The 25,637-nt window shown below is 42.8% G+C and overlaps 1 protein-coding gene and 1 long non-coding RNA gene across 13 annotated transcripts in view; one reads left to right on the top strand and one right to left on the bottom strand.

Annotated features, from left to right (window-relative positions):
• PTPRK (protein tyrosine phosphatase receptor type K) overlaps positions 1-25,637 on the bottom strand; it is a 547,287-nt gene that overhangs the window by 494,747 nt on the left and 26,903 nt on the right. The window lies entirely within an intron of this gene.
• The window catches only part of LOC144286676 (uncharacterized), a 54,975-nt gene that overhangs the window by 17,102 nt on the left and 12,236 nt on the right, over positions 1-25,637 (top strand). For all 3 annotated transcript variants that reach the window (XR_013354635.1, XR_013354642.1, XR_013354639.1), the window contains exon 4: positions 23,892-23,987. This is a non-coding gene — a long non-coding RNA (uncharacterized LOC144286676). The remainder of the gene's footprint in view (positions 1-23,891; positions 23,988-25,637) is intronic.

A 25,637-nucleotide genomic window follows, 5' to 3' on the forward strand; every position in this document is an offset into this window, starting at 1 on the left:
AATGTTTTCTCCCATTCTGTATGTTGTCTTTTAGTTTCCTTCACTGTACAGGGGCTTTCTTATGTTGATGTGGTCCCGATAGTTTATTTTTGCTTTTGTTTCCCTTTCCTCAGGATACATAGCTAGAAAAAAATTGCTAGAACCAATATTTTTTTTTTAAGATTCTTATTTATTTACTCATGAGACACAGAGAGAGAGGGGGGCGAGCAGAGAGAGAAACAGGCTCCATGCAGGGAGCCCGACGTGGGACTCGATCCTGGTACTCCAGGATCACGCCCTGGGCCAAAGGCAGATGCTCAACCACTGAGCCACCCAGGCTTCCCAGCTAGAGCCAATATTACTGCCTATGTAGGATTCTCTTGTAGGATTTTTATGGTTTCAGATCTCACATTTAGGTCTTTAATCCATTTTAAATTTATTTTCATATATGCTATAAGAAAGTGGTCCAGCTTCTTTCTTTTGCATATTGCTGTCCAGTTTTCCCAACACCATTTGTTTAAGAGATTATCATTTTCCCACTGGATATTCTTTCTTGCTTTGTCGAAGATTAATTGAATATATAGTTGTGGATTTATTTCTGGGTTTTCTATTCTGTTCCATCGATCTATGTGTCTATTTTTGGGCCGATTCCATACTGTTTTGATTACTATGGTTTTATAATATAACTTGAAGCCCAGAATTGTGAGAACCTCTAGCTTTGCTCCATTGCTTTGGCTATTCAGGGTCTTTGTTCTATACAAATTTTAGAATTGTTTTAGTTTTGAGAAAAATGCTGTTGGTATTTTGATAGGGATTGTGTTAAATGTGTAGATTGCTTTGGGTAGTATGAACATTTTAACAATATTTGTTCTTCCAACCCGTAAGCATGGAATATTTTTCCAATTCTTTCTGTTATCTTCGATCTCTTTCATCAATGTTTTATAGTTTTCAGAGTATAGGCCTTTCACCAATTTGATTAGGTTTGTTCCTAGGGGTCTTATTATTTTTGGCACAGTTGTAAATAGGATAGATTGCTTAATTTCTCTTACTGCCACTTCATTATTGATGTATAGAAATGCAACAGATTTCTATACTTTGATTTTGTATCCTGAAACTTTACTGAATTCATTTATCAGTTCCAGCAGTTATTTGGTGGTCTTTCAGGTTTTCTTACATAGTATCATGTCATCAGAAATAATGAAAGTTTTACTTCTTCCTTACTGATTTGGATGCCTTTTATTTCTTTTTGTTGTCTGATTGCTGTGGCGAGGATTTCCAGTACTATGTTAAATAAAAGTAGTGAGAGTGGACATCCTTGTCTTTACCTGTCCTGAGGGGAAAAACTGTTTTTCATCACTGAGGATGATGTTAGCTATGTTATTTTCATATATGGCCTTTATTATGTTGAGGTATGTTTCCTCTAAACCTGCTTTGTTGAGAGTTTTTATAATGAATGGATGTTGTGCTTTGTCAAATGCTTTTTCTGCATCTACTGAAATGATCATATGGTTCTTACCTTCTTATTGATGTGATGTATCATGATGATTGATTTGCAAATAGTGAACCACTCTTGCAACCCAGGAATAAATCCCACTTGATTGTGGTGAATGTTTCTTTTAAATGGATTGTTGGATTCAGTTTGCTAATATTTTGTTGAGGATTTTTTGCATCTATATTTTTCAGGGACATTGACCTGTAGTTCTCTAATTTTTTAGTAGTGTCTTTATCTGGTTTTGGTATCAGGATAATGCTGGCCTCAAAGAATAAATTTGAAAGTTTTCCTTCCTTTTCTATTTTTTTAGAATAGTCTGAGAAGAATAGGTGTTAACTTCTTTAAATGTTTAGTAAAAATTTGCCTTGTGAAGCCATCTGATCCTGGACTTGTGTTTGTTGGGAGGTTTTTTGTTTTTGTTTTGGTTTTGGTTTTTTTCTTTTGTTTTGTTTTTTGATTACTGATCAATTTCTTTGCTGTTTATCAACAAACTTTCAATTACAAGATGAAAAAGAAGTTCTATGGATCTAATGTACAACATGGTGACTATAGTTAATAATACTGCCTGGTCACCTGAAATCCATGCTAAGAGAGATCTTAAATGTTACCATCATACATACACAACAATGATAACTATGTGAGATGATGTATATGGCAACTAACTTGATCATGATAACCATTTTACAATGTATATTAACATCATCACATTGTACACCATTAAAAAATAAAATAACACTGTTTTACATGCAAAAAAAAAAAAAGAAAGCTGTTAAGTTTGGGTTAAGGTGCAATTGGAGTAGCAGCTGTAATAGGGGCTATATTATTGGAGCAAAGAGATGCCTTAAAGGGAAACAATTACAAATAAGTGAAAACAGAAATCAGAAAAGCATTGAATAGGAAAAAAAAGCCCTCCTGAACCACACACACACTCCCCAAAAATCAGGCCAATCAATAAGTAGAAAATGGCCTATCTGAGAAATGGACCAAGCTAATGGAAGGTGAATCATATTCTTTCCTATTTTTAATCATAAGCTAAAGGTTCAGCAGGTATATGTGAGTATGTGTGGAATGAACCCTGGATATTTCTTATTGAGGTTTTAGAGCTAGGCTTTCAATGATTTGAACATAGCTATGCTGATTATGGTTTCTCTACAATGATTTTAACTCAGTTGGTGTTTAGTAAGAATATACCAGAAGCAAATCCACGTACTACTACCTATCTTAGGAGAGGGAAGTAAAAAGTAGAGGAAGAGAGAGAGAAGATTTTAAAAAGGCCAATGAGAGAAACAAAAGGAGAGAAAGAGGAAGAAAAAGAGAAAGGGGGGTATTGAGGGAGGAAAGGATTGAGAGGAAGGTAAGGAAAACAGCAAAAATATCACCAACACATCCACATTTTGCTTTCTCCCCACAGCTTTGTCCTTCAAGAGAGCTCAAAGGCTAAATGAGGTTCTGCTGAGCCTTTGTTCCTAATTCTGTACTTTGTTTTCATCTCTCTCATGAATTCTGCCTTTTAAATGAATAGTCAGTCCCCAGAAGCCTAGTTTTGTAGCTTCTGTTTATTCACATGGTTCAGTATGTCACAGATGGTGCAACACTGGGAAGAGGTGTGTGTGTGCGCATGTATGTTGATCGTTAGTTTTGTCTCTTGCTTCCCTACCCACTTTAAGCAGAGGGAACTCTTTTAATTTGCTTTTATCTTTTTTATTTTGAAAATATCTCAAACTTACAGAGAAGTCACAAGAATAATACAAAGAATTATTTGTATCCTGTTCTTTGTATTAATTGGTTAGTCCTTTACTAACCAATTTTCAACACGCCATCACATTTATTTTCTCTTTATCTTTCCAAATGTTTTAACATTTATTCTATAATCCTATCCAACTTATGTGTGTTTCCTAAACAATTTGATAGTAGGTAGCATACAACAACATGCCCTTAATCCTCCAGTGTTTCCGTGGTATGTATTTCCAAACTACAAGAACATTCTCTTACATAACCTTGACGCTGTTAGCAAACTTGGAAACTTTAACATTGACACAATATGATTATATAGTGCAGGGTTCAGCAACCCTAAGGGTCAACCCCTGGCTTGCCAACTGATTCTGTGAAGACAATTTTGCTGGAACACAACCATGCCCATTCTTTGTGTGTTGCCACGGCAACAATGTGAACAATAACAAAATTGGAGAGTTGGTACAAGAGAGCCAAGATGGCCTACAAAGCCTAAAAAAATTTACTATTTGGTCCTTTACAGAAAAAAAAAAATTTGCCGGTTACAACAGAATTCATAGCCCATATCCCACTGTCAACTAGCTCAAGTATGTCCTTTTTAACTGGATTTCCCAGTCTAGGATTCGATCAAGAGTCATGAATTGCATTTAACTGGCACTTCTCAGAGTCTTCTTATATCCAGCACAACTCCTCAACCTTTCTCTTTCATGACATTGCCATTTTGTCTTTTCATGACATTGCCAAAATACGAGGAGAAAAGCCAGGTATTTTTTTTTAGAATACTCCTCTATTGGGCTTTACCTGACACTTCCTCATGATTCCATTCAGATAATGTGTTTGTCAGAATGCTACAAAAGTGATTTTACATTTCTCTCATGGCAGCAAACCCAGATCACACATCTGCCCCTCTTTAATGGTGGTCATTTTGATGTTCCATTTCTCCACTATAGGCACTATTTTTTGTCTTTGCAATGAATAAAAAACCTATAAGGAGATGCTTTAGGAGCATGTAAATATTTTGCTCTCCCTCAAACTTCTCCTGCCCCCAATTTGGCATCAATTGGTGATTCTTTCCCAAATCAATGTTTACTCTTATTAATGCAAAATGAAAATTTTTCCTAACTTGTGGCATCACAGAATCCAAGATGGCATCAGTTCGTGATTAGAAATCAGATGTTCATAAATACTAAACGACTCATCTATTACTCCCTATCTTTCAAGTACTCTTTAGGGAACTTTAGAACTTTTAGAACTCCTCAACTGGCATGGTCCTAAAGTCTCTCAGGCTACAGACCATTTACTCAGGCAAATGTTCTCAAGACTCAAATCATCAAAATTTCTTTCTCATCCGTATACAAAACCTATCCTGTAAAGCTACCACTTCTGTTCAAAAGCTGTGTTTTTAAACTTTCATTGCTTTTACTTTAGAATGAACATTCCCTTCTATAGTAAAAGTAGAGAAGAAACACCCACAACAGCTAACAGGAAGGCATGTGGCCAGCTCAGCCAGGGGAGCAGGTGACTCTTGATCTGAGGGTTGTGGCATCAAGTCCCACGTTTGGTGTAGACATTACTTAAAAATAAAATCTTAAAAGAAAAAAAAAAAACTAACATGGTTTTGGATAATATCAATTTTCAGTCTGCCCATAAATCATCCCTTTTACTTAATCTACCAAGGCTACAAATAAATCAAGGTTAAATAATCACTATCTCAGGTTTGAGGAATTAAGGCATGAAGTTTACAGACTATCTTAATTTGCTGCAGCTGTCATAACAAAATACCACAGACTGGATGGCTGAAACAACTGAAATGTATTTTCTCACAATTCTGGAAGCCAGAAGTCTAAGATCAAGGTGTCAGCAGGTTTGGTTCCTCCTGAGGCCTCTCTCCTTCACTTGCAGATGGCAACCTCCTCACCATCTCTGTGCCCTAATCTCTCCTAATAAGGACACCAGTCATATGAGGTGAGGACCCAACATATGACCTCATTGTCTTTAAGTATCTCTTCAAAGGCCCCATCTCCCAATATGGTCACATTCTGACATACTGGGAGTTAGGACTCCAAACACATGAATTTTGAGGGGACACAATTCAGCCCCTAAGATGGTTCTATTTAAGATAACCGCCACTGATTTTCTAGGACACAAAACGATACCTGCTTATATACATGGGTCTTCTAATTCCAAGTGGGATCATAATGGTGAAATAAGTGAAAGTCATGTTCTGGGTGGAACCTGAATATTTATTTAAAGGAGCGGTGACGTAGGGGGACGTGATGGCCATTATCAAAGAGATGAAGGCTTCTCACATGGAAGATGCATTTAGAAATTTACCCATTTTAATTTATTCACCAAAGTTTCAACCATGATCAAGAAACAATACATGTTTCAATGGATAAAACTATTTTCCAACCTATCTGACACTAGAAGGAAAATGAATGACCTCAGAAAATAGAATAAATGCTCAGAATAAACCATGGGTTGAAAGAAGGGTAGAGAGTTAGCAAAATGAGGCTACGCATTTGGATTTATATGTTCCCTTTCTCAAACGAAACTTAACTTTTGGACAGAAAGCTTTCGATGGCTCCATCCATAAAAATTTTAAAGTTTTCTCAACTTCTGCAACAGCTTACAACTCAGGATTGCCTCAGGCAGAAGCAAGAAGTGAAATATCTTCATCCCAATGGCTCAGCGTCATTATATTTTTCTCTGTAGCGAAGTGTATGCCCCAAACCGTCCATGATACAGCGGCAAGAAAAGACCGTGCTCAAGAAAAAGATCATGTCTGAGTGCTGCAAAAAACATTTAAAAGTGACTCAACTAAAACTGAAGCCACACGAGGCACTAACAACTTAAGAGCCACTAGTGCTTATGACAGTCCAGCGCCCAGGCCAAGATCGGTTCCTCGCCTTTCCACGTTAACCTTATGCTGTAAAACTTAAAACGGACTCCTTTCCAGAACGTGGCAAGGCGACCCCACACGTGGGCAGGTGATGATACAGAACGAGCGCATCCTCTCTGGTCGGTTTGACTTTCAAGCCTTGCCTTTAGGGGAAGCTGAGTCAGAAGCACCAGCGCACAGTGTCTACAAAGGGGACCCAGCATCAGGCCCCACTGTCGTCCTGCGGCCTCGTGACCCAGGCCAGGCACACAATCCCTCTGTGTCTATTTCCACATTTGAAAAATGGAGATAATAAGAGGTGGTAAGCGCCTCACTTACTTGCTGCAAGGATTATACGAGATAATATATTTGAAGAGTGTCTTGTGCATGGAAACTGTTTAAGAAGGAAAGCTGTGTTCTGTGGGCAGCCGGGAGGCAGCAAACATGTCAGGCAGGGCTCACATGATCAGATTTTTGTTTCAGATCAACCACTTTGAGAGCCCAGCGCGAGGTGGATGGATTAGAGGTCACTCCTGCAGCCCAGGCAGGCGACCCAGTAGGGAGCCTCCTGCACTGCCCACTGACCCTAGCCCGAGGGTCTCAATCAAAGCATCACTGGAACAGGAGGGAGCCAGAGACAGGCAAGCGGGACTTTAAGGAGACAGTGCAGGAGCTGGTGCAGGAAAGGAAAGAGGGAGAAGGATCAGTTGGGTACGTGCAACCAGGGAGGATTATAATCAAGCGAGCTTGAGAGCAAATAATACAACTGCTTTTAAACACGGTAAGCTTGAGGTACACTTCGGGGCACCCCTGCGGGATACCGTCTTTAAAAGATCTGAAGCATCAACGGAGGGGACCGAGCTGGAATACCACTTTGATTGAGAGTCAATCATATTTTACTGATGAGGACAACAGTTTAAACCTATTTTAGAGAGGAGGCGGATTGCACTTCCTAATGCGAGAGAGAGTTTGCAGCCGCATCCTAGTATAAAGGCTGGCGTCAGGTAGTGGTGTTCCGTATCTCATGATGGCATCAAAGTCATTCGATCAACATCGCATTCATTCCTCAAAAAAATCAGCACTGGTTCTGATAGACCAAGTCCTTTTCTTCAAAAATGCAGAAATGATTTTGCAAAAATGCAAAAATCAAAGTTTTCTGCTACGTCTCATTTGTTATTTCGTTCTGTAATCCCCAAAAGAGGACAGTCATAGTGCAGATCTCATTCTGCTGCTCCAGAACCTCACCTCCCCACGGCAATCCTTCTGTGCACCAGCACCTTCTCCTCTCCTACCAAGAAGGGATGTAGTTTTTATTGGGATCATATAAACACACCCTCAAAAACACGTCACACAGTATCATGGTCACGAATCTGTTCAGCATGTCCCGTGCACTGGGAAGCATCCTTTTAGCTTGAGGTCAACTCAACTGAACCTATGTCAGCAGTATTGGCAGTTAGGGGTGAATCTTTGGATAAAATATGTATAAATAATTCACTGGAGCATCTTAAAGTGATTTTAATAAAGCAAGTTTAGTTGAATAAGTGTCTAAAATATGTAGATTTAGGTTTTGGTTTTCAACCCTCTTTCTCCTATAATTTGGTGGTCTTTAAATAATGTAGCTTTTCACTCACGGGTAAGAAGGTATAATTTTATTTTGGTTTGATTCCACAAATTACTGTATATTTTTCAGGTTTATGGCTTACTATTTATTTAAGTCCTGGAAACCTGCAAATAATTACTGAGGAACTTGGACAATATGACATTAAAACCTACAAGATGATAAATGGCATCAACAAGTATGGGTTCTTTCTAAACGGTTTTAAAAAATCAATCTGGAGACTGAAAAAAATCAAATTTGACTAGGCTGTTACCACAACCTAGTAAAAATCAAGATGCTTCCATGTGCTTAGCATTCCAAACACTTAATAAAAAAGGCAATGAAAAGTTAAAATGTGATTTCCAAATTTTATGAAGAAGTCAGAGCAACGAAGCCAAGAAGAATAAAAATGTTTACCCATTTTGGTGTGAAACTACCCCAACTTAAGTTTTAGGAAAAGTAACATACTTATGACTAATAAAGCAAGCCGATTTTATTTCAGAAAAGAAGCTAACAAATTCTGTTAAAGAAAATGCACACAGTTACACTTAGGAGTCTCTAGCAGATGTAGCCAGGGAGAGAAGGTAATAATGTTATTTTCACGGTTGTATTCAACATTTACCATAAAGTTGCCATCTCTCTGCTACAAGCTATAAATTAAAATCTCAAAGCGAAACTTCCAAGAGAAGTCACCACCACCAATCAATTAATATTATTTGAAAGCACCAAAGACAAGGCTACTGTCCCCTAGTCGTTCACACAGCACTCAGAAATGAAAAACTCCCGTGTGACGTGAGCCTGACACACCAGGACGTAGTCAGGGACCCCAGGGAGCCGCTGACAATTCTTGTCCCATGAAGACCAAGTGGAGGCGAGGACACTGAAGCTCCCGCCTCTTCATGGGCCTGCGACACCAGGCCTGGCTTGTGTCCGGGCGCCACCTGCCCCGGAGGTCACCGCAGGTGCCACCGCCCAGAGGGCCTGGAGGCAGGGGCGGGGGGTGTCCAGGTGGGACCCCGACCCCGGAATCCAGCTCCTAGCCTCGTGCCCACGCTGTTCACGAGCTGGGAGAGGTGCGGGCCTGCCACTGCTTGAACCCGGGAACGAGGGCATGCAGCTGGTGTTTGCACACGGTGCCCGGGTCGGCAGCCACGGCAGGAGGCGAGGCCTGGGGCTCAGAGTCGGGCCGTGACCTGGGGCCTGGGATCGAGCCCGCATGCGGCTCCCTGCAGGTGCCCCCCGCTCCAGGGTGGGCGGCGGCCCAGGCCATGACCCCATGACCCGGGATGGAGCCCTGCTTTCAGCTCCCTACAGGTGCCTGGGGCTCCAGGGTGGGCGGCGGCCCAGGCCGTGACCCCGTGACCTGGGGCCCGGGATCGAGCCCTGCATCGGGCTCCTCGCTTCTCCCTCTCCCCGCGCCTCTGCCTCTCTCGGTCTCCAGTGAATAAATACACAAGATCTAAACAAAAAAAAAAAGAGTCCGAGATGCATGGCTGGAGGGTCCCGGAGGCTCCCACCTCAGCCTACCTGCCCCCCCACCATCTGCTGAGGGCAGCTCCCGCACGGCCTCCCGGCCCGCTCACTGCAACCCCCGATGCTGCCCAGGCCACTCGGCGCTGCGCCCTCCCCTGGAGCCTCAGCCTGACGTGCCCCGCGCAGGGAGCTGCTGGGGGGGCATCCGGGGCATCCCCCCCAGTCCGGGGCTCCCCGACCCTCCACATCACGGGGGTTATTTCCTACTTAGAGCTCCTGCTTTCTGTCTTGAGGTTTCAATAGAGTCTCGCATAAACTTGTTCCTACACTGGAGTATTCTAGAAGGCCCCGCCTGAGAAAGCCGCAGGAGGCCACCTGGGACCACAACCACTATCAGTGGCTCTCTGCACCTGTCAGTTCCCCGTGGCCTCCTGGGGAGGCACGGGGGGTGCACGGGGGCATGGGAGGGCACAAGGGGTCACAGGAGGACTCAGGGGGCACAGGGGGCATGGGAGGGCATGGGGGGACGGGGAACCACAGGAGGGCACGAGGGCACAGGAGGGCACGGGGGGCACAGGGGGCACAGAGGGCATGGGGGAGGGGGCACACAGGGGGACACGGGGGGCACAGGGGAGGGGGCATGGGGGGCACAGGGGCACTGCCGTCGGGCCTCACTCTGCCCAGGTCTCCACCCATGGGCCAAGGCTGGCACCCAGGAGCCGTGGCCGGGCTCCCCCCTGACCTCCGGGTCCACCCACGCCCTGGACCCCCAGTTCTGCAGGGCGTCTCCCTCGGTGCCGCACCCCCCTCCCGCAGGTGAGGGCAGCCTTCTGCAGGGTCCCCCGCCCGCCACGCTCCCCGGCCTCCCGCCCACGCTCAGGCCTCTTACTCCACGTCTTCCCCTGCGCCCCGACAGTCAGCCGGCCTACAGACCGCCCCTTTCTACCTCTCCTGTCCTCCTCCGTCCATCCTGTCCCCTTCATTCTTCTTAAGGCTTTTATTTCCTTATTGGAGGGAGAGAGAGGAGAGAGAGGAGAGAGGGGGGAGAGAGGGGGGACAGAGGAGGGATAGAGAAGGGGGAGAAAGGGGGGAGGTAGGAGACAGAGGGAGGACAGAAGGGGGACAAAGGGGAGAAAGGAGGGGGGAGGGTGGAGAGACAGGGGAGAGGGCAGAGAGGGGGAAGAGAGGAGGAGAGAGAGGGGGAAGAGGGGGCAGAGAGAGGGGTAAGGTGGGGAGAGAGAAGGGAAGACAGTAGGGACAGAGGGGGGAGAGGGGGACAAGAGACAGGGAGGGGGAGGGGGGAGAGAGGGGGGAGAGAGAGGGGGGAAGGGGGAGAGAGCACAAGCACACCGTGGGGAGAGGGACAAGTGGAGTCTGAGCCGAGCACGGAGCTGGCCATGAGGCCCGATCCCAGGCCCCAGGGGTCCAGCCCGGGGCAAAGGCAGACACTCTGCGTGCCGGGGCTCCCCAGGCACCCCAACAACCTCGCCGTCTACAGCAGGTGAACCGCAGAGCCGTGACGGGATCAGAATGTGTCAGGCACCTGAGGGCGACTTACTGAATAAGGTCAAGGGCGAGGGCACGGGCGAGGGCACAGGCGGGCAGGGAGAAAGGTGTGAAATGCTTTGTTGATAGTGGGGGGCCTTGACACCCCACCCTCGCAACACGTACTGCCCACGCGCTGGAGAACCAGGGGGATCATGGATGAGGCCACCGCTTAAAAGGCGCGTCGGGCCCAATGTCCTACCACCTGTACGGGTCGGTCTGGGTGGTGGCCGCATGTTGGACGCATCGAACGCTATAAAGCGACCGAGAGGCAAAGCATCTGGTGGGCAAAACTGCCAATTTTTAAAAAGGTTAACGGGTCTCACATCCTGAATCCGGGCAGAGCTCCTGGTAAAGGAGGTGTAGGCCCACGGCGGTGAACAGGTGAGCTAAGTAACTGGCTCTATGTTTAGTCTTAACGGTAGAACAAAGTTAAAGACCATGGAGGAGATGAAAATACACTTCAAAATTACTTCAAAAATAGGATAGTTAATTCGGCCATTTATTTATTTATTATTTATTTATTTATTTATTTATGACCGAGAGAGAGAGAAGCAGAGAGAGAAGCAGGCTCCATGCTGGGAGCCCGACATGGGACTCGATCCTGGGACTCCAGGATCACGCCTTGGGCCAAAGGCAGGTGCTAAACTGCTGAGCCACCCAGGGATCACCTAATCGGCCTTTTAAATAAATCTTCTGCTTTCTGAAACTGGAATTAGAAATGGAAGTCTATTTGACTCCCATATTTATCTTAAAACTGCTCTTAGGACTTTACGCATCAAAATTAGAAGACCATGCTTGCAGGGTGTTTCTGTTCAACGAGGCAGCCCTGGGCTTCGAAGTTCACGCTGGCATGAGGTTCTTCTCCCTTGGCCTCCCCCACTCGTGCTCTCCCTCTCTCTCTCAAACAAAACCTTTTATTTATTTATTTATTTATTTATTTATTTATTTATTTATATTTATGATAGTCACAGAGAGAGAGAGAGAGAGAGAGAGAGAGAGAGAGAGGCAGAGACATAGTAGGCAGAAGGAGAAGCAGGCTCCATGCACCGGGAGCCCGATGTGGGATTCGATCCCGGGTCTCCAGGATCGCGCCCTGGGCCAAAGGCAGGCACCAAACCGCTGCGCCACCCAGGGATCCCTCAAACAAAACCTTTTAAAATAAATGAATTAATAAATTGCAATATTGTTAACTTAGAGGTAGTCCTCAATTTCTACCAAGAATTTTTTTATAAATATGCATTTCAAGGGCCTCCAACAACGAGATTTACGTGCTTGAAGGAATGGGGGTCTTACGGGTATTTTCTCTCTTCCAGTACATACAGCATCCTATTTTCCAGAAGTCAAGCACTCAATAAAGGCTTGTTAACTCACTCAAGAGGGGTTCTAAAATGGACCATCTGGCTGCTGTGTATTTTCTTCTCAGATTTTAACTTGTTCTCATCGATTCGTTCATAAATAAATAAATAAATAAATAAATAAATAAATAAATAAATAAAATGAATAAAAATAAATGAATACGTAAATCCTGCTTATATGGATTTTAGGCATTAACACAAATCAGCAATTCACAGGGTTTCTTTAATGTTGTGGCTTGCTTGCTCTTAACACTTCACCCCGAGTGGCAGGAAGCACGTTCCTGCTTTCCTCAAACAAGAAGACAGATGGACGGACGGACGGAGCCCGGACAGGGCCTGTGCTGGATCATGCGGAACAGTACAAATGCCCTTGAACAGCACAGGTTTTAACTATGCATGGTCCACTTTTACCTGGATTTTCTTTTTCAATAAACACAGTACAGTACCCGAAGGGCATTCCTTCCTTCTTGTAATTGTCTTAATAGCATCTTCTTTGCTCTAACTGTAAGAACACGGTGTGTAATGCCTATGATAAAATATGGGTACTTTCGGTTGCTGGGAAGGCTCCTGGTCAACTGCTAGCAAAGTTTCTGGGGGGTCAAGAGTGAGATGTGGATTTTCAATGGCACTGGGGGGTCAGTGGCCTTAGCCCCTGTGTTGTTCGACCGTCAGCTGTACTTTCCAGCCTGAAGAAGAGGTGGAGCTCTGAGTCAAATAGCCCGGGCCGTACGCCGAACCTCAGCCTGTAAGTAAGACTGAAAATAAATCTATTCAATGGCCCTGGGGCCCAGCTCTCTCTCTCTCTCTCTCTTCATACATCAAACCGCACGATAGTAGATTTGTTTCCAGCACCAATGGATTGCTTAAGGTACCCTGAAATGGGTGCAGAGCTAAAGAAACTTGTGACTGTGAATGTTTGGTCACCAAGGGGAAGGTGATGGAGAAGGAAGACTGGAAACAAAGACTGGTTTATATAGTGTATACATTCAGGGGCGCCCGGGTGGCTGTCGGTTAAGCGTCGGCCTTCGGCTCACGTGACCCCAGGGTCCTGGGATCGAGTCTCGCATCGGCCTCCCTGCTTCTCCCTTTCCTCCTCCCCCTCCCCGACCATGCTCACTTGTACAAGGTCTCTCTCAAATAAATAAATAAATAAATAAATAAATAAATAAAATCTTAAAAATAAAAGAAATAAAGTGGGTACATCAGAAGACAAAAACAGGAACACCCTGGGAGACAGGCCCAACAGAGCTGCTGCGGATGAACTAGCCGTGGGGCCACTTTCAGATACGACGAAGCTAACAGCCAAATCACAGAAAAGCGGTCTCTCTTCCAAAGCCACCAGTGTGCCACTTGAGTTAGTCAGTGAAGTTTTTGCTACTGATGGACACACATGGACGATAAAAAACAAAACAAAACAAAAAACCCACACAAGGTGCAAGAGAATACAGAGGATCCCCAGTGTTTGCGATCAACAAGACACCGATTGTTCTTCGTTGAACGGCTTATTCTGGGAATTCTTCTGACAGGAGAGACCAGATAGCATCTGTCTCCTACAAGTAAAGGCATTGAGCCAATGAGCAGCTCTCGTTCCCCCAGACAACAACAAATGAAGTCAGAGCAAGGAGGAACCAGGTAGTGAATCCTATTCACGCCCCAATGCGTCCACTCCGTGCTTTTCCTCTGAGCTGAGCCAAGGCAGGGCTCACTTCCTTAGATAAATGATTCCAGATCAAAATAAAATTTTACTAACCTGAAGTCTAATTACTAAGTATTTAGACACAGGCCCTTAATGATGTAGTAATGCCATCAACACTGGGTCCAGCCATGTCTCTATTCATTTTTAAATGCTTGACATACATTATATTATCAATAATTACGTTATCAAGACCTACAAGAGCAGCATTTTTTTTTCTACCAAAGTATTTTATTCTATTGACTCATTGAGGTCGCATTTTCTGCCACTCAGAGTGTTTAAGTGGGAAAAAGCAGCATGACTTACATAAAAATAATATAATCCAAAAGTATTATAATTCTGATTTTTAGCGTCCTTTTCCTTCTCATCTCTCTTCCTTAGATATTATGAATTAGTACACTGTAAGTGTAGGAATACTGAGCCGGATTCTCTTCCTGAGTAACGAGGAAACAGAAAGGTAATGGAAATCGAATGCACTGAAGGAACTCCCACTTTTCCCTAAGCACTCAGGTCACAGAGCCTAGGCTGTGCAGTCATGTCATGTTGTGTACAATCACGGCTACCACTTGAGGAGTTGGTCCTCCATCTCTGTACTCTTATCTTCACACAGCGCCTGCAACTAGTTTAGAATTAAAGCATAATTAAACTGAAACCCTAATTAAAAATACTAGACTAATGTGATATGAAATGTCCTTTATTACCACCGGCCAATTATGTCTCAGTTTGCCATTGTCCTCAAATGTGTATGAATTTTATCTTTTCATAAAAATAATGGAGCACAGATTTGGTAATGACATCCTGGGCAGGATGTCCTGGTAATTTCCAGAATCGGTCATTTCCTTTTCAATTAATTTCCCCTCTTCATGGCTCTGTTATACATCCCCAGTGTCCCTTGACTCCCCAGAACCTATCTTAGCTACTGACCAAAGGGTCCTTTGAATACAGTAGCTGGTGAATTCAAGATATACACGTTACAATTGCCGTGTGTATCAAAGAAAACCAAAGATTTTTATTTTTCTCGTTTGGTATTAGTGGGCTTACCCATCACTCTCAGTCTTTTAACAGACCTATATTGCCCCCAAGAATAGTGGGTTTCAGTTCCACTAACCTTTCTTACTATTTTATTCCAGAGAAGTCCTATCAAATAAATGCCTAGCAGCATTCTGAACTCCTAACAGTAAAATTAAGATTTAATTTTTTTAGAGAAGTAATGCTTTTCTATAGGTCATTCATTCTCAATCCTGTCTATAACCATAGGTAAATTTTGAAGTGAATAGTTAGCCTTCAATAAACAACTGTCTCCAAGTTTTAACAAGTTAACAGTCGAATACTAGATATAACAAATTTGAATAAGACTGACTCGGTGCTGCTAATTTCATTGCTATTGAGTCAGTTATCAAATGATAATAGCAACACCTATATGTTCCCATGATCAGAAATAAACTGAGGAAGAAAATATTTCCTGAGTGATCCTTTACAAGGTAATAAGGCACTTGTATATGACTTTTTGTTACTGCCCTATTTTAAAAACAAAGGGTTAAGGAAATATTGAGTTATGCTTCTTAAATGCAAAGAGAGTCAATGAAAATTTATCTCCATTTATATTTTTTCTGATACCGTCCTCAAAAACAAATTTAATTAGCATGGTTCATTCAAATCAAATCATATTTTTAAACTTAATACTTTGCTTCCTTTCATAAAATACAAATCAAATCCACAACCCTAACTGCTCTAATTTTAATTTGCTTCAAAATACATACAAACCTCATAAAAATTAAATTTCCATCTTAACAAGCAGACAATCTCAACAGGATGCTCATAGGATCAAAAGCATTAGAGTGGAATCTCTGAACCCACAATAAAAAGGAAGAATGATCTACATATAACAATGTTAATTATGTGAAGTTTTAATGCTACCCACAAATAAACACAAGCTACATAATTACAATTCAACTACTATACAATAAGGAAAATTATCAGAAAGACCTGGTAGTCTATAAGAACGTTAACCTATGGTTTTGATGAAATCAATCCATAATGACTTTTTTAATGACTTAAGTAATGACATTCTAAATACAAAACCATTGTTTACAATGGCACAGATCAACATTTATCATCTGGTTCTAAACAAATCACCAGCACTCAGGCTAGTTAGTCTTCATTCAGTTCTGTGGCAATCAAACTTCTAACAATTCCCTTCACTTAGGGAAAAATAAGAGTGGAAAGAGAAAAAATTGCCTGGCATCAGAGAGATCCATATCATTAAAATGTTATATCTAACAAATCATTCACTGGAAATATTTGCAGATGACTCTACTTAATATTGTATTGAACACTGAAAATATGCAAAAATAGTTGATTTCAGGTGCACTCATCACACACACAATTACATAAGGAAATGATAATTATCTTAGCTGAATTATCGCTATATATATTGGTATATGAAATCCTGTTGCAAACCTTAAATATATACAATTTTATTTAAAAATACATTGATAAAGAAAAAAAATGCACATACACACACACACACACACACACACAAATAATTCCTCCTTTATGGTAATCATTATTATTACAAAGACAAGTTCCCATTCATGGAAAAGAGACACAGATCTAACTCAATGTATGTTGCTACAAATAAAAAAACAAAAATGAAATAGAACAAAAGGAGAAAAGAAAAAAGGACTATTTGGGCTACAGTAAGGATGCTAGTAAACAAAGGGAGAGCCCACAGAGCAAGGTAGAGGAGCTCTGCAAGGGGACCAAGTCTGGAGGTAATCACTATAGAAAGAAAAGAGAAGCTGACCAAATCCAAGAAGAAACAGAATGTTGCTCCTGCTGGAAACATACTATCACAGAATATAATCACAATAACCAGATAAGCAATAATGCAAAATACCCTCTAGGAATGAAAAATAATCAGCAGTTTTTCTTGAGCACTAAACATACTTTTTAAAAAAAAATCTATGTACCATTTTCTTTTTCATTTCATCTCTGTAAAAGCCAGAAGACCGGTATTATCCTCGTTTTGGACAAAGAAGTTAAACAATGGCTTTAACTAATAGAACTTAGATTGCAACTGGCAGATTTTGAATTTGCATTAAGTTTAATTGGGCTTCAGAGTCCACAGTTAGTTCATTATTCTGAATTCTGTGACAAGATCAACAAACGCTCGCTCCCTAACCCCAACAATGCTGTGCCACACATTTGTTTTTCTCACTAAAGTCAGTATTCGTTTGGGGACAGAACATCCCTAATGTGAAGGAGGACTTTGTCCAACTAATAGAATTCTTAAGTATTCTACAAATTTAGCACTTGTCTCATATCTATATTCTCTTTGTCAGTGAATCTTTATCCTCCAAGTAACTGACCCAGTCTACCCAAAAAAAAGGAAAGGGAATTACGTAAGAATCCTGCCTATAAAGAGAAAAGATATTCCCAAGGGTAACTAGTTAAAAGTCAACAAACACAGATCCTCAAAAGTAGGCAAATCACACTGGTTTCAAGGGAAGGATATACCCAGTGCATACATTTTTCATAATTATCTTACATCTCTGTGCTAGATACCCTGCTAAGCATCCTACATGCATTACACCACTCTAAGGTGAGTACCATCATCAGCTCCATCCTCAGCACTCAACTGAAGATTTTCTATCTTCTTCAAGGTTGCACACTGAATACGTGATGGAGATGAATTATGACTGGCCATGGGAAAGACCAAATACACAAAATGTTAGCTAGGAATTTATTCCAATAATACAGGAGTAAATTGATAATGGGCTGAAATAGGATAAAAGTAGTAAAAATTAAAAGAAGGGGAGGTGGTAGAATCTACACAAAAACTTGATAGATAAAAGTTAAAGAACTTAAGTAATTAAATACAGAATACATTATTAAAATGTATTGATTTGGGGGGGGGCACCTGGGTGGCTCACTTGGTTAAGCATCCAATTTCGGCTCACGTCATGATCTCAGGGTCATGAGGTTAAGCGCCACCTCAGGCTCTGTGCTGGCCATGGAGCCTTCTTAGGATTCTCTCCCTCTCCCACTGCCCCCTGCTTTTCTCAAAAAAAAAAAAAAGTAACATGTATCAATTTTTTAAATTATAATAAACAAAACTGATGCAGTTCTGAATGGTGAAACACAGTAGTATGGTCAATACAAATGTGGAATATCTATTTAGGGAACAAATATGAATTTATATTAAAGAGTATTAAAATAGTCTCATGGCGCTGGGGTGGCTCAGTCAGGCCTCCGACTCTTGATTTCAGCTCAGGTCATGTGATAGAGCCCTGCATCAGACTCTATGCTCAGCAGGGAGTCTGCTTGAGATTCTCTCTCTCCCTCTCCCTTTACTTCTCCCCGACTCGCTCATGCTCGCTCATGCCCACACTGTCTCTCTCTAAAATAAATAAAATCTTTTTTTAAAAGAATATTAAAATAGATTCATCTTTTTCTTGATACTACAGCGTTCAGAAATTAACTCAGGGAATACTACTCAAAATGCACAAAGTTCCTCATTATTTTTGTTTAAAAAAAAAAAAAACTTCAAAGATGTGAAAGGAAACCTAAATATTTAACATAAGTTAAATGGCAAACTAAACTACAATACAAATTCATCCGTGATACAGGTCATAATAACAAATAGAAAATATTAGGGAAAAAAGCATGCACTCATTAGATGAATGAATTGGGGAAAAAACAGAAAAATTATATCTGTGCTATGATAATAACTGTTGGGAATAATTTATGGATCAGAGAGAAGAAATATGAACATGCACACACACACACACACACACACACACACACACAAATAATATGAGATGATTTTCAGTTTGGTTGTAAGTGACTGAAATTAAACCCAAACTGGCTTAGGCAAAAGGAAAAATGCATTGACTTGAGTAATCAAAGGAAGTGATGAATAATTAAATCATGAATATGCAGGGAAGACAGTAGTTTCTCCTAAGCGGTTGAGCTAGAAAACAAAAATCAGGGCTGCCTGGGTGGCTCAGTCAGTTAAGCGTCTGCCTTCAGCTCAGGTCATGATCCCGGGTCCTGGGGTCGAGCCCCAGTGCCAGGCTCCCTGCTCAGGGGGAGGCCTGCTTCTCCCTCTCCTTTACCCCTCCTCCTGTTCATGTTTCTCTCTCTCTCTCTCTCTCTCTCTCTCTCATGAATAAATAAATTATTTTTTAAAAATTCAACTGCGCACATTTAAAAGCTCTTATTGGCTTTATTCAACAACTCATGAAACCGGCAGCACCCAATCTAGCAGAAAGAAAGGAACTCCAAAGAGCCGTATGAAATGAAAGACTTGTACGGACAGAAGGAAGCAAGAACAAGGAAGTTGTACTTGGCAAAGAAGTGGGCCAGTCATTGCAAGGTTACTTTTCTTTAAGGGATGCCAAGGCCATGAGGCAGATTACCTAATGCTGATCAGAGGCTTCCTGGTTGGCTGGTTTAAGAATCCATTTCTGGGAGAGCCAGAACTGTAATTAGGTTTTGGTTTGGTAACACAAAGCTTACGATAAGCAAGTCCGTTTTAGGCCTGGTGTCTTGTTTTTAACTGTTGGAACCATGGATTCTTAAACATGGCAGGGGATCTCCAGGTCCTCTCTCTAACACCCTTTCCCTGCTTTCTCCACAAGGCAAAAAAGATGAATGCCACAAGCGAATCTTAAAATTTCTTCTACCTATTAGCGAACGACTTTCTTGTTCTCTCGAACAAATCCTAGGGTAACAAGAAACAACCAGCGTTGGGGAGGATGTAGAGAAAAAGGAACGCTCTTGCACCATTAGCGGGAATGCACATCGGTGCAGCCACTGTGAAAAACCATATGAGGGTTCCTCAAAAAACTAAAAACAGAACTACCCTATGATCCAGGAACCACATTACTGGGTATTTACCCAAATACAAAAAAATAAAAAACAAAAAAATACAAAAATACAAAATACAAAAACACAAATGCAAAGGGATGCATACACTCCTATGTCTATCACAGCACTATTTACAACAGCCAAACTATGGAAACAGCCCAAGTGCCCATCGATAGATGAACGGATAAAGACACACACACACACACACACACACACACACACGGAATATTAATTAGCCATAAAAAGAGTGAAATCTTGCCATCTGCAACAATGCAGAGTTAGAAAGTATTATGCTAAGCAAAATAAGTCAGAGAAAAGACAAATACCATGTGATTTCACTCACATGTAATTTAAGGAGCAAAAGAGATGAACATAGGGGAAGGGAAGGAAAATAAAATAAGATGAAAAAAGTGAGACAAACCAGAAAAGACTTAACTACAGAGAATAAACTGAGGGTTGCCACATGGGAGGTGGGTAAGGAATGAGCTAACCAGGTGGTGGGCATGAAGGAGGGCCCTTGTTGGGATGAGCACTGGGTGTTGTACACAAGTGAAGAATCACTAAATTCTACTCCTGAAACCAAAACTACAATATATGTTAACTAACTTGAATTTAAATAAAAACTTGGGGGGGGCAGGGAGGAAGAAGTCAGTCAGAGAAAGAGAAATGCCATAGGACTTCACTCATGTGGAATTTAAGAAACAAAACAGGTGAGCAAAGAAAAGCAAGGAGAGAGAGACAGAGACAAACTACAAAATAGACTCTTAACTCTTGAGAACAAACTGATGGTCACCAGAGTGGAGGCAGGTGGGAGGATGGGTGAAACAGGGGATGGGCATTAACGAGTACATTTATGATGAAAAAATAAAATGATTAAAAAATTAAAACATTCATATCTTAAAAAAAAAAAAGAAATCCTAGAATAGGGCTTTTATTTTCCCAATATAGCTAAGCCACCTACCCTAAAGGAGGGCAGGATACCGTGGCTGAAAGTTCCTCCAAGACTACACACAACGAGGAAGGACAGTTTACCAATGTGAAAGCTGGATGCTGCTATCGGAATAAGGAGTAGATGCTGGGCATCCACCAAGCACAGTTGCCTACTCTAGGATCCAAGATAATATGGTATTTGTAGCCTAAACAAATGCAGATAATTATCTTTGAACCACGCTGAGCATTATGATATTGTGATTTATAAAAAATATATATATATAATCTTCATCTCTGTTTCTGACACAGAGCTTCTAAAACCTTTGGAATTTCCTAGGTTGTAAGAGTAACAAAGGCATCTTGATATTCATCAAAATCCCCTTCCAACCACACCTGAGCCGATGTTAATGAGGTCACCTTCAGGGAAAACTCCCCAAGATGGGGGCTGGTTGCCAGGAGAAACAACCCCGTGTCTGGAGGGATAAGCTTTCAATCACACACCCCCACCACCTCCAGGAAGGGGAGAAGGGCGGCAGGTTGAACTGATTACCCAATGTCAGTGATCCAGTCAACCATGCCTCCCTCTGTCATGGATGCTCCACAAAAACCCAAAAAGGATAATGTTCAAAGAGGTTCCAGGGTGGTGAGCATGTGGAGGTTCAGGGAGAATGGCAAGCCCAAAGAACACGGAAGATCTTTGGCCCTTTCTCCATACCTTGCCCTATACTTCTCTTCCATCTTGCTCTTCTTGAATTATATCCTTTCATAATAAATTGGCGATCCAGTAAGTAGAATGTTTCTCTGAGTTCTGTGAGCCATTCTAGCAAATTTGACAAGTTTAAGGAGGAAGCTGAGGGAACCTCCCATCTGTAGGTGGTTGCTCAGACGTGAGAGTGACAACTGGGACTTGCACTGGCATCTCAAGGGGAAGTGGAGACAGTCGTAGAGGACCAAGGCCTTAAGCTGTGGGATCTGATGTTAAGTCCAAGTAGATAGTGTTAGAATTGAGTGAATTGCTTGGTGCTGTTGAAAGAAACATACATGGGAACTGAGCTCACAATCAGAAGCAGTCTAGATAATTCCAAGCAAAACTGGAGGGAATGCAAAGGAAAACCTCCTATTACAGTTAGCTTTGCCAACAGGTAATCCAGATTTAGCATTTCTGGGAGTTGGCACTGAGGGGATGAGGTTCAAGAAGAAAATCATTGTAGCTTATATTAGTGTTAGTGCTATTGATGTTTTTCAATAAATAAATGTAAATGTCATTCAATTATTTGAAATCTGATGAGAATTCTTGAAATAAAAGTGAATGTCAGCTATCATAAAAAATGTAGTAACTACTTTCACTCTTCACTGGCAAATAGGATCCTGTAAAACTGGAACGAGTTTACGGACATAAAAAAAAATTACACTAAGACATAAAGCCATTGATCTTTAATGGGAGAGAAAAACTACTCTATATGAAAAAAATATTTCTCATAAATTACATTCTCTTATTTTATTGTGAGTAGGCATGAGAAAAGAGCGCACTTTAAAAAGAGGGAAAAAAAGAACAATTCATGTGATTCTCTGATACACTTTCCACAAATCATAGAGGCATAAGGTTCGGAAAATATTTCCACAGCAACCGATTTCGGTGCCGTAAATTGAAGAGTACACATTCAGGTATTAAACGAACTTATAAAGACAATTGTAACTTATAAAGACAAATGTCTCTTTCTGAAAATAAAATGTATTTCCTACTCAAGTGGACACAGAGAAATGCAAAAAATAACAAAGAGGTTCCATGATAGGAAAAACATTTTCATAAGTCATTCCGGAGGCAGCGTGTTTAGAGTCTCACACACAATGTGCATCAAGTGCAAGAAGGCATACGCTCCTGTTGCTTCTGATCCTGCAAGAGTCCTGCACACAGAGCAGGTGAGGAGCTGGTCCCTGAGCAAACTTCACTAGAAAAGGACGCCTTCTCAAGGCTGTGTCGTAACACTAAGTGGAATAACACTACCATGGTTTCAGAAACTAAGCCATGCTTATCCTGTGGCTCTAAGACATATAAAGTCAAGGAAAGTATAAAACAATTATCCAATACGTATAACTTTATCATTTTTTAAGTGTCTCAGTATTTGTACCGAATGGCACTATGATATAAAAGGCACCGGCGGGGGGTGGGGGATGCCTGGGTGGTTCCGTGGTTGAGCGCCTGCCTTCAGCTCAGGGCATGACCCCGGGGTCCCAGGATCGAGTCCCACATCGGGCTCCCTGCCTGGAGCCTGCGTCTCCCTCTGCCTGTGTCTCTGCCCCTCTCTGTGTCTCTCATGAATAAATAAATAAGATCTTTAAAAATAAATAAATAAATAAATAAATAAATAAATAAATAAATAAATAAATAAATAAATAAATAAATAAATGGCACGGCACTGGACAATGCACTCCAACTGGTCTTCATTCAATTACATCATACGTGGAAGATCAGGAAAGGAGCCCAAGTATTCTTTATAAGTTCTATTTTCTTGGGGCCCCTGGGTGGCTCGGTCAGTTGGGCCTACTACTCTTGGTTTCGGCAAGGGTGGTGGTCTCCAGGTCATGGTCTACGGGTTGTGGGATAGAGTCCAGCTGGGGGGGCGAGGCGGTCCTGCTTCCTCCTTCTCCCTCTCCCTCTGCTGCTGCTCCCCCACTGGCATCCTCCCTACAATTTGTCTTTCAGATGAATATGTATATGTAAATAAATCTTTAAAAAAGAATAAGTTTAGAGACACCTGGGTGGCTCAAGGGTTGAGCATGTGCCTTGGGCTCAGGGTGCGACCCCGGGGTCCTGGGATCGAGTCCCATGTCAGGCTCCCTGCGTGGAGCCTGCTTCTCCCTCTGCCTGTGTCTCTGCCTCTCTCTCTCTCTCTCTCTCTCTGTGACTATCATAAATAAATAAATAAATAAATAAATAAATAAATAAATAAATAAATAAAAATAATAAATTGGAGTAAAATTAACATTAAAAAAATTCATAAGAAATGTTTAATGAGCTCAGAGGTAAACTTTATCATCCTCCATACCAATATACATATATTTTCAAGAAAGATCCCACAACTCACATTCGAGAGTCACAGTATTGCATTTTTACAACCGCATGATTTCTTTAGGTTTACTGAGGCCTAGGATCGTATTTACCAAAACCGCTACCATATTTTAAAGGCTATTTTAAAACATGTAAGATTTTAAACATATTTTTAGGTGGTGAAAAAGTGCTCAATTCACCAGTTAGAACAGTTCAGGGCATTAACAGTCATTTTAATTCCAAAACCCTTTCTTTTCTCTCCCTGTCTCTCGTGCCTGTCCTTCCCCAGAAACCCTCTGCCAAAAGACAGCAGGCAGGGAAATGCCACACAGGCAGCCTTTAACAGAAATAATGAGACTGATAATGCTGGGGGCGGCGGAAGAAGGTAAGTTTTGCTATTATTTGAAAAGTTAATGCAGGAGAAGTCCTCGCAGTGTTTGCCGACCCCGTTCACTCTGAACCATGAAATTGCCCAGGCCACACACGGCAGATCCCCAGTCGTTCCCCGGGGGGAAGGGACCGTGCAGATGCACCAGGGCCCGAAGTGGACAGGCCATGCACGCTGCACCCCAGGGCAGAGGGTGGGTGCAGGCCAGGGCCACAGGCACCCAGGGCCCCCACCCCCAGGCCTGGGAGGCTCCATCCCCAGGAGACCAATAGGTGTGGTGCTTAACCACACGTGTGACGTCATCACTCCTCCCAAGGGTGAGTCTTGACTCTCTCGAGTTTTCTAGTCGTATGACCTTGAGCTGGCAGCCTCTCGTCTTATGACCTTGAGCCGGTGGCCTCTAGTCTTATGACCTTGAGCCCGCGGCCTCTCGTCTTACGACCTTGAGCCGGCAGCCTTTCATCTTATGACCTTGAGCCGGTGGCCTCTAGTCTTATGACCTTGAGCCAGTGGCCTCTCATCTTACGACCTTGAGCTGGCGGCCTCTCATCTTATGACCTTGTGCCAGTGGCCTCTAGTCTTATGACCTTGAGCCGATGGCCTCTTGTCTTACGACCTTGAGCTGGCAGCCTCTTGTCTTACGACTTTGAGCCGGTGGCCTCTCGTCTTACGACCTTGAGCTGGTGGCCTCTAGTCTTATGACCTTGAGCCTGTGGCCCAATGTGTCTGTGTCTCCCTGGGGGCAAAATCTGGGCGTATCTTGCGTGAGGGCTGCCGTCGCAAGACACTACAGACCGGGGAACTCGGGGAACAAATGTCTTCCCTTGCCCTTGGGAAGCCTTCAAGTCCAGGATCACGGGGCTGGCAAGGTTCTTGGGAGGCCCGTCTCTGGCGGGCAGAGGGCTACCCCCCGGTGACCCCCCATGGCCTCTTGCCCGTGCACTCCCCCGACCGCCCCCTCCTCTCCCTCGGAGGCCACTGGGCCTACGGCCGCGGGCACGCCCTGAAGATGTCCTTTCAGCTCAGCTGCCCCTTTGGAGGTTCTGTCTCCAATACAGTCACATTGGGGATCAGCGCTGGGGCACAGGGTCTGGGGGGTCCCCATAACTCAGTTCGGAAGAGCGCGCAACCCTGACCCCTGCCTCGGACGGCGGTGGAAGTTAAACATGTTCCCTTCCGTAAGGTGCCCGGCCCCTGCGAGGTGCTACCCGTGTGCTTCCTATTAGGCTAAGCTCCGTTACATTTCCATTTTAACAAGTACCCACAAATCGCAGCATCAGGTGGATTAAAAACAGACATTTCTAGTGTGTCTTTAAGAGATCTTGTATCGGAATGGTGATGTCTTCGAGAAAAAAAAAAAAAAATGTAGGGCACATCTTGCTGGAAACCTTTATCTCCATTCAAAGCCTGGGTGGTTAACACAGAAACGTTAGTGGTTCCTAACCAGGAGCACAACCAATACGGAGGCTTGATTTTCTCACATTCCCAGTGGGACACAAAGGCTTTCTGTGTCTCAGGATCATGTGCCCATAAAGAACGGGGAAAGAATGTTTACGAGGAAGCAGACAAAAGCAGCCGGGCTCGCAGGTACCACACCTGGTGGCTGCAGTGTGGTGTGGGTGATGCCGAGCATCTCCAGTTGTTCTG

The sequence above is a fragment of the Canis aureus genome, chromosome 1, assembly GCF_053574225.1.
Source record: "Canis aureus isolate CA01 chromosome 1, VMU_Caureus_v.1.0, whole genome shotgun sequence".
NCBI classification, from domain to species: Eukaryota; Metazoa; Chordata; class Mammalia; order Carnivora; family Canidae; genus Canis; species Canis aureus.